The 9,792-nt window shown below is 40.8% G+C and overlaps 1 long non-coding RNA gene across 1 annotated transcript; it reads right to left on the reverse strand.

Annotated features, from left to right (window-relative positions):
* Positions 1-783: 783 nt before the first annotated feature.
* LOC142493744 (uncharacterized) lies at positions 784-9,574 on the reverse strand. The gene is made up of 3 exons (XR_012801197.1): positions 8,451-9,574; positions 7,287-7,411; positions 784-992 (listed from the first exon to the last, which is right to left on the reverse strand). It is a non-coding gene; the product is annotated as an uncharacterized LOC142493744 (long non-coding RNA).
* Between the last annotated feature and the right edge of the window lie 218 nt (positions 9,575-9,792).

Here is a 9,792-nt window from a genome sequence, read left to right on the forward strand (position 1 = left end):
ACTGTCTGCAGTCAGAGTCCCACCTTTTTCCCTCCACACCCCCCATGGCTGCATGTGGCCCCTGGGCCACAGTATATCAAAAATACATGCTACTTTCATCAAGTGTCACTTGGGGGCTTTTACCTTATTGAGAAAATAATGCTGCAATTCATTTTAAGTGAACAGAGTTATACAAGTCGTCTTAAAATAGTTTCCTGTGTACATTTCTCCGTTTATAAAATACTGTATATCTTTTTATTTTATTTTTAACTCATTAATTTCAAGAGCAAAACATAAAAAAAAATATCTCCAGATTAATTTTTTACATTTAGAGAGTTTATTTCACTTGCAAACGGTCACAACTTAAATTTAATATGAAAGGCACTTTAGAGACTAAAATCAATAGCTGTAACACTGTCCATGATCACTTCGGAAACCCCTGTGACACCAGAATGAGTCTACAGCAAAATATAATGTGGTACTTGCTTTCTCATGCCAGTCTCCGGTATACAGAGGAGTGTATAGGACTCTGGTATAGTGAGCATGGCAATCAGACTGCAATAATATACCCTGCAATACAATTCCAGTGCTCTCACTTCCCCCATTCTCCTATCTTCCCCACGGTATCACAACGTGCTAAGCTACTGTACAGTGGTGGCTGCAGTAAACAAAGCCCTGGGGTCATAAGAAATAAAAGCAAATTATAATCTTAACCTGCCATTTATGTGTTCTGTTACATACTGTAACTGCAGACATTTAAACACAGAGCAAGCTGATTGCTGTACACGTTTATATAAAAAAGGTGAAGAAACAGAACTAAAAAGCCATTTATTACTGTCTTTTACCATTACATGTAACAGTACACCCGCATGTTAATTCGGGTTTTATGTTCACAAAAAGACCAAGTTCATGGGAAGACGTTACTGGTTTTAAGGTAATTTCCCAGCTCCTTCTCTAGCTAGTCTATCGGCTTCTTCATTTCCTGCGAAACCAGCGTGTCCTGGGATGTGCATCTAAACAGCAAAACAAAATGGAGAGCAAGTTGCTTTAGTTGTTGGTCTGCAAAAGATACAAGCAGCTCGGAGGAGCAAGTAATTGAGTCGGACACCAACGATCGTTGTCAAAAACCTCTCCTGTTTATTAATAGTCACAGTCAGGCTTTTATAGCCAAGCGAAAGTGTGTACGTGTAAAGCTTACTTCCCTTTACATTACATGCTTATCTGGAAAGTTACAGTTAGTTCAGTCTTCGCTGCGAGCCGCAAGCGAAATCATAATTCTTGCTTGAAGTGCTGAGACAGGACATAAATTTAGACTATGCATACTTGGCTAAACTTCCTGTTTTTCGTTCCGAAACTATGTCTGAACATACGTAGTCCAGGAGTTCTGCCAACATTAATTGGGTAAAAGGTCAGTCCACAACATAAAACATAATGGCAGTGTTAGTATAGAATGCTTACAGCAGACAAAATGGAGTCCCCCCACTGACATATACATTATCAACGGGCTAAGAAGGAAAGATAAGCTCGCTGTGAGGACCCGCTTTTATAAAGTGTTGGCTGATGCCAACAGCCATTACATTCAATGCGGCAAAGCAGCACCCTGTGCACTTCTTTCTTTTTCGCCGAGTGGGCGTACTCAGTGGGTAATTACATAACACCTCACTCACTACTTGTCTTGAGAAAGTAAAATGATGAGCACACTAGACAGTGTACTCAAAAGAAAATTCACTTACATACACACCACTGAAAATTAAAATGTAACTTTTAATGTTATAATCGGTAATATGTTTTAAGTAATAAGTGTAACAGTAATTAAAAAAATGTGTTAAACAGAATAGCTATATCCCCTACTAAATAAACACTCAGACACAGTATACTACTTGTCAAGTAGTAGGGAATATTTGGTTGAGATTAGCGCTGATGGAAATACCCAACAGAGATCAGAGATATAAACTCCGTTAAAGCACCTATTAATGCAGCGGTACTAAGAGCCAAACTCAATTGGTTGGTAAATATAATAAGGTGCAACTGATTGTGACCAGATTCCATACACAACCCTCTATGTCCAAAAGGGGAAAGGTATATGGTAAGCACAAAACACTTCCATAAGGGAATGCTAGTATGTAAATATATCTATAGTAACTAAAAGTAACCATATCTACCAATCACCACACCACACTCCACTCGGTAAGGAGATATATTAGTGCACAGTTTAAACTACTGTTACACTTATAAAAATCGGTAATATATGTTTTAAGTAACAACATTAAAAGTTACATTTTAATTTTCAGTGGTGTGCACGTAAGTGAATTTTCTTGAGTACACTGTCTCATGTGCTCATCATTTTACTGATTCACTTTCAGTTCACAGTTTGCACCCACTTCACAATTATCGACTTATTCATTTTGTTAATTAGTATGGTTTATAGTTGATCACTCCCTAATCCCACCCTCTTCTTCTCAATTGTCTTGAGAAAGGTTCATGTTTGAACCAAAACATTGATCGAATAATAAAATACCTTATTTCATTTTAAAGACTTGCAAGGGCCTGACCTATTTTGCCATTATCACTTTCTCCATTTTGGAGCACATGTTTGTGTGTGTGTTCCCAGGTACTTGGAATTAATAAAAGGATTTATTGAACACATCAATTGTTCAGTCATATTCCAAGATCTGTCTCAAGATACAAAAAGGTGTACAGTGAAACCCTTACATAAACAAATACAACTCCCTTGCAGCTACAAAACCACGCCAGAAAATGCATTGCTGAAACCAACAGCCTCCAGAGTGTAGCCAAAGCATCCGTGATAGCAAATAAGTAAACACAAATAAATGACAAAAGTTATTATGTGGCATGTTCCGATTCCAGTAACTACGAAATAACACACATACCTGTAAGATCAAAACAATGGCATGTGAAGCAAATAATAAAAATACTAATGAACGCGTTAAACAGGGCGTGTGTGTAAACGCTGTTATTATCTACGGTGTTTCAAGTGTAAGCAATCGGTTAGCCAGATTTCACAACAAAGGGGTGGCAGTTAGATGTTCAATAAACGGCGTATGGTGGATAACTGATGTCCAAGTGCTGTGAAGTAGTTGGCCACAGGTTGTTCAGAAGTAAAAAATGTAATGGCCGCTCCAATAGCCGATCTATGAAGAGATTCTTTCACACAACATTCTTATGGTTTTTCCCACATATAGTGGTCCACATGGGCACCGGGCAATGTAAAACCACACATTTTGGGAGTTGTAGGAGTTAATGCTTTCCACGAATTGTAATATATTCATTTATGTATCATCTATGTAGTGACCATACAATGACATATACGTCCCTTGGCAAAGGGGTTAGAGGTAAAAAAAAAATAATAAAGGTAGATATAGGCATTTGCAAATGCGGGGGAACATGAGCCCATTGCAGTACCAGAAATTTGCACAAAATAATGATATGTCAGAATCCATTCAAAAGGTGTACAAAATAATTCGGGAGGTGCATCAGTGTCTAGTGGATTGTTACTGATTAACTGTTTCACTGCAACTCCCTCAGCACGTGGGACGACTTGTATACAGACAATACATCCAGGGTTGCGAAGGTCATTTCACTGCCAATATATTTAAATTATACGTCACTTTTTTTCCAATAAACAAATTCATATCCTTAATGCAAGTAGGTAGTGTCTGTATGCAGGGTTGGAAGTAAAAATCTAAATACTGTGAAATTCATTGACATATGGAGATTATAGTGTAAAATAATCAGCTGCCCAGGCAATTGGACACAGATTTATGTATTTTAAGAAGAGGGTACATTAATGCGGTTTATTTTTGGAAACGGTGGAGTAAAATAGTTTGGGTAGAGATCCAGGAGTTTGTGTGTGCCAAATTCAAAAGTAATTTCAATATCTTTTTGATAATTTAATGTAGGGTCAGTATCCACCAAAACATAAGTATCAGTATGCAGACTAAAAAAAAAAACCTCTCACGTTTACCAAGTCCTGAAGCACAATGAAGCCTCCTCTCTCAGCTAATGGTCAAGTCTTTACATCATCTTAGTGATTTCAATGCCTGCTATTCTGCCTAAGGCTAAGGCCCCGGTATCTCCTCTGCAACGCGCGCCCGCGGGATTGGCGGCGCGTGCAGCCGATTCCCTGGTCTGCAGCTCACTGCAGGAAGAGAGACCGGGGGGGGGGGGGGGCGTGGCGGGGGAGTGACGGGAGCGCGGCCATGAGGTCACCCGGCAGGTTCGCCCTCATTGGCTGATCCGCCGGGGGGGGCGTGCCGTATCGCTCGACGCGAGTCCTGCTCTCAATTCTATTGAGAGCAGGAGCAGCTCTCACCCCAGCGCTGCGGCCCCCCCTCGCAGCAGGCCCGGCGCCACTGAGGGGAGGGCTCTCGTCCGTGCAGCGTCCGCCACAGTGGACGCTGCAGTAGGCAGCGGGGTCAAGGCCTTAGTGAGAATATTGTAAGATTTATGTGATTTCTGGTGAAGGAATTGTCTAGAAAGAGAGGGGGGGGGGGGGGGTCCCTTGCTCAGCTAGGTAAATTAACTTACTAGAGAGGTGCTATCAAGGACGGAAAATGTACAATGGTAATGGAGAGAGAGAAGCCCTAATTGATGCACACTACTCTACTGAATCAAAATAAATACTTTTTTATTAGAATAAACGTAAATCACAAACACATCTATTTAAAACCTAAAAGAAGCGCTTCTGGTGGCCTACCTTTGAAGGCTACCCTCTAATCCAAATGTTGTTTGGTGTAAATCACCATACAAAGCCTACTATGCAGAATAACTCTTAGTAACAAGCTTGAATATATAGGCTTCTAACCAAAAGTTAGGACTTAGATGGAAATGTTAGCACGGTGTAGTGTCAGACATGCCTCAAATGTAACCATACATAGGACTATAAATACACCTTGGTAACTCCTACGTGTTACTTCAAGTAAATACTCTGAGGTAACAGTGACCAACCTGAAAGGTTATCAGAGTACTTATAACAGTCAGAAAATCTAGCTTCGCTAAACTGAACGATCCAGTGACTGTATGATCTGGGGTGTACACTCAGACCCACATACAATCAATTGTCTAGGCTTAAATGATTGATACTATGTATCTGTGATGCAATGATTGGGTCTGGTGGAAATAGCCCCTGGTGTTATGCAGAGACATGCTTGCTATCTGCTAGGGCGCATATGTCCTGAGTTGTAAACATATATGAAGGCTAAAAGCTAGAGATGTACAAATGTACAGGCGCTCTGTAGTGTAATTTTAAGTCAGCTGCTGAGGTTGTATGTGGTTATAGCTATCCTTTATTGGAGAAGCAATCAATATATACCATACACACAAACCGCAGACCATTTATAAGCTGCTACTGCCAGCGTGTCATTCCCCTTTGGTAAACTCAAACTTTGACTGATTGAGTATGGCTTACAATAATCAGACCCACACACAGGTTAACAGAGATAATACTCCGTGTGCATGCTAAATAGTCACTACATGTAGTTTGGGATTACTGCACCTGGGAGTCACTGCTGTGTATAGCTATTACCAAGCTTCTTCCTAAATGGAAACACTGAGTGCTAGGTATGGGTTAACCGAGATAATACTCCTTGTGCATGCCAGATAATCACTGCATGCAGTTTGGAATTACCATACCTGGGAGTCACTACTGTGTATAGCTATTACCAAACTTCCTCCTAATGGAGACACTGAGTGCTGGGCATGTGCACACGCTGGCTGGTGATTGCTGCAAAACAGGTAACACTACCATAGCCCTCGCTCTAGCTAATGGGATCCACATATGGCCCACATCTTAATTATCTGTAGCTTAGACCCAACACCGTGCTAAATCGGAGAGAGACCAAACAACTGTATGTTGGTCGCGCTACTGACGTCACGCTGACGTCACCCCGACGCACGTTTCATTCCTGTAACACAGAACTTCTTCGGGGGTTTTGTCTAACCTGATGGTCAATCATTCTAGTAAAGGTATGGAAGGATTCTTGTTATTAGGGTCAAATGAACTTAATTTCTTGAAAGGATTATATTTTTGTGTAGTGACATTTTTGTTGAAAAAAATGCTTACATTTTAAGATTTTGATCAAACCCTCAGATTTAGTTATGGCTAGACAGATTGTAAATCAGGTCTTTCTGTATCTTGTGGTCGTCGTCTTATGTGCTCGCTCCCCTCTACGGATGTGTCTTTTGTGTGTGTATCTGTATACTTTGGTATCAGTATCACTACAGGAAGATGGTGTGTGTTCTTAGGTGTCTTAATATATACATACATAGGGTTTCACATATATAAGTCTGTATGTACGTGCTAGATGTGTGCATATGTTTTAATAACTGGATGCTTCAGTCTTCTTCCCATGACTCCAGGTTGTCTGGAGGGTCTGTGACTTCACGCATTCCTGATCCCTCCAGACTATAAAATGATATATAATCTGACAACTACCGTACTACACAACTTTTATTGGACCAACAAAAGTTATCATATTAGCCATTTTCCTTTTCTTCCGCTCGAAGCTCTGAGGCAGAGATAAACTCCTCCATGTAACATCCGCTCTACCATTTTGTCAGTGGTTTTATCATTTCAATGTGCTCATTTGTATGGGAATATCAGCAATTTAAACACTCTGCCGTTTTAGAAACCTGTATGGGATGTGCAGATACAGCTTGTAGTGTTTCCTGTATGAAACGTGGGCTCAAGAGTCCAACCGTGATAAGCCCATTAACAAATATATCCCTTAATGTGCACTCCTTTTGTCGGTATATAGTTAGAGGATCATACCGAAGGAAAACATGCAGCAGTGAAAGAGAGTCAGAGTTGTAATGCAGGATTTGGGAGTTTTCACATCAGTGCAGCACTACTGGAGCATCACAAAATAAAAGGCGAGATCAGCGTGTAAAAACAAAACAAAAAAAAAAGGCACAATTCACTGATTTTGGGGTCTTAACTACAAGATAAGGTATTTCACAGAATACTTAATCTTGCAGCCAAAAAGAACATCACCCTGATGGCCATATATTCAGAGTGGGGGTGGGGGCGGTTGTTGTGTATTTTTTTTGTTTTGTTCTGATTCTACATCTCGGGAACTGGGGGAAGGGAGGATCTTTATGTGAGCACTGTCCTCTACACCCAACACAATAACAACGAATAAAAGGCGCAGGGTGGGGAAAATGCAGCTTTATCAGCAATCATAATAGGTAAACAGACATAGTGCACACATGGATTGCAGAGGAGTGTAGATGGAGCCTGGACTGTAAAAGAATGATATACGGGTGATGTCTCCAGCACACAAACTCACCCATTTAATATCCATGTCCTGTGTTAGCCTGTCGAGCTTTTCAAAGTCCTCCCTATTTACAACATCTTGTCCTGTGCTCAACTTCCAGCCCTTGCTCTTCCAGGAATGTATCCATTTAGTAATACCTAAACACACAGAATAAACACAAGAAAAGTATATCCTATGGAACAAAAAAAAACCTGCCCATAAAAATGAATGAGCCAATGTTTCCACCGAAGAAATGTTGGGCATATGAACAATGTCTTGCATTTCTACCATTCAGAACATGCTTCATAATGCAGAATGTATACGCACCAACAGAATGACATATCGCACAAAAACGCATGCTTCCTTTGATTATGAGATAGCTTGGGGCTAACAACTCACTTCTAAGGCCTGGGACATAATAAACACTTTTGTGCTGCTGCTCGCTACCGCTCGCTCTACCAGGAGCTTTTTGCTGTCCTGGCAGAGGAGACAGCAAGCGCGCTTGGGAGACGGGTATCACTGTGTGTGTGTGTCACTTGGTAGCTGTCAGTGTGTGTGTGTGTCACTTTGAAGTGGTCTGTGTGTTTGTGTGTCACTGGGGAACCTGTGTGTGTGTGTGTGTGTGTGTGTGTGTGTGTGTGTGTGTGTATGTGTGTGTGTGTGTGTGTGTGTGTGTATATTATATAATATTTTAAAAATTAAAAAAAAAAAAGTCATGTTGTGAGAATAAATTATTTATTAACATTGTGCCTGTCTGGTGGCTGAGCTCTGCTATCTCAAAACACCGACACAGAAGGAAAAAAAAAAGGCTGCAGCCCCATTGGATGGGAGCGGTCACGTGACCGCTCCTCCGCTTCCCCCAAGCAGCAAAATTTCAAACCTGCCCGTCTCTTCTGATTTTCTCAGCCTCCGCACGCATCAGCAAGCATGCATAGGGAGAAACTACAGCCGCGCTGATTACAGATGCAGGGGCTTTGTGCATCTGTTCAGCGCGGCTAAGCCCGCCTCAGCGACGCCGATTTTACTATGTCCTAGGCCTAAGAATCACAAGGTTGCAGTCAAGATACAGTAATTAGGCTTATTTGGATCTCTTGACTAATTAAACAGTTTTGCAGAAGTATATGTAGTAACAGTTTGTAGTTTATAGAACAATGCTGTAACAAAGACACAGCTGTAGTAATCGGAGCATAACACTACCTCTCAATGCATTCCAAAAAGCAACGAAACCATAGAATCTTGTGATTTTTAGCCAATGTAATGCTATACAGGTGGCTTCAGTCAGATTTATTTATTTATAAGATGTTTTACCAGGATGTAATATATTGAGAGTTACCTCTCATTTTCAAGTATGTCCTGGGCAGAGTTAAGATGACAAATAATACATGGTTACAAATACATAGTTATATAAGTGAACAGGGTATACATTATATACAAGACATTGCATGCACAGTTAGAGATAATATATATTATAGGCGTATGTAACAGTTACAGACCAGATTAAAATGTGTGATAGCTTTAGTTTTGAAAGAACTTAAACTGGTTGTGGCCGTGAGAGCCTCCGGTAGACTGTTCCAGTTTTGGGGTGCACAGTAAGAGGAGGAACGGCCTGATACTTTGCTGAACCTTGGGACCATGAACAGTCTTTTGAAGTCAGATCTCAGATAAGTGCTGCATGTGGTATGTGTGAGGAGCTTGTTCAGATAGGCGGGTAGCTTGCCCAGAAAGTAATTGAAAGCGACAGGAAAGATGAACTTTGCGCCTAGACTCAAGTAATGACCAAACTAGTTCTTTGAGCATTTTGGGTGGTATTAGCGTTGGTTCTGATCTGGAGATCAGTCATTGGAAGCTTTAAACATTTAGTCTTGGTCCCAAATACCATTGTTACAGGCTTGTCAGTGTTTACAAACATTTTGTTTGGGGAAATCCAATTTTTATGTCTCAAAAAGTCAGATTGAAATATGTGTTCAAGGTGAGAGAGGCTAGGGCTGTGTGCATATAAGATTGTGTCATGTACATACATGTGCATTGAAGCTCCCTTACAAACTGTAGGAAGATCAATGATAAACACTGAAAAGGAAAAGGGGCCCCAGAACAGAGCATTGCGGGATACCACAAATGATATCCAAGGGGTTGGAGTTAGAGCCCGAGATAGACACATGTTGGGATCTACCTGATAGGTAGAAATGAAACCAGTTTAAAACGTGCTTCGCTATTCCAGAGCACTGGAGTTTGTTAAGCAAGATAACATGGTCAACAGTATCAAAAGCCTTTGCAAAATCTAGGAATATTGCACCAGTGAGTTGTCCCAGTTCCATTCCACACTGTATTTCATTGCAAACTTTTAGCAGGGTAGTTACGGCGGAGTGTTTGGGATGAAAGCCAGATTGGAATTGGCTAGGGAAATTTGTCTAGGTATAGTAATCGCTTAATTGGGAATGAACACATTTTTCCATGACTTTGGATAGTATTAGGAGAAGAGAGACTTTGAATAGTATTGGGAGTAGTTTGAGACAGTGTTTTTGTCCCCACTTTTGAAGAT

Source organism: Ascaphus truei, chromosome 4 (assembly GCF_040206685.1).
Source record: "Ascaphus truei isolate aAscTru1 chromosome 4, aAscTru1.hap1, whole genome shotgun sequence".
Lineage (NCBI taxonomy): Eukaryota > Metazoa > Chordata > Amphibia > Anura > Ascaphidae > Ascaphus > Ascaphus truei.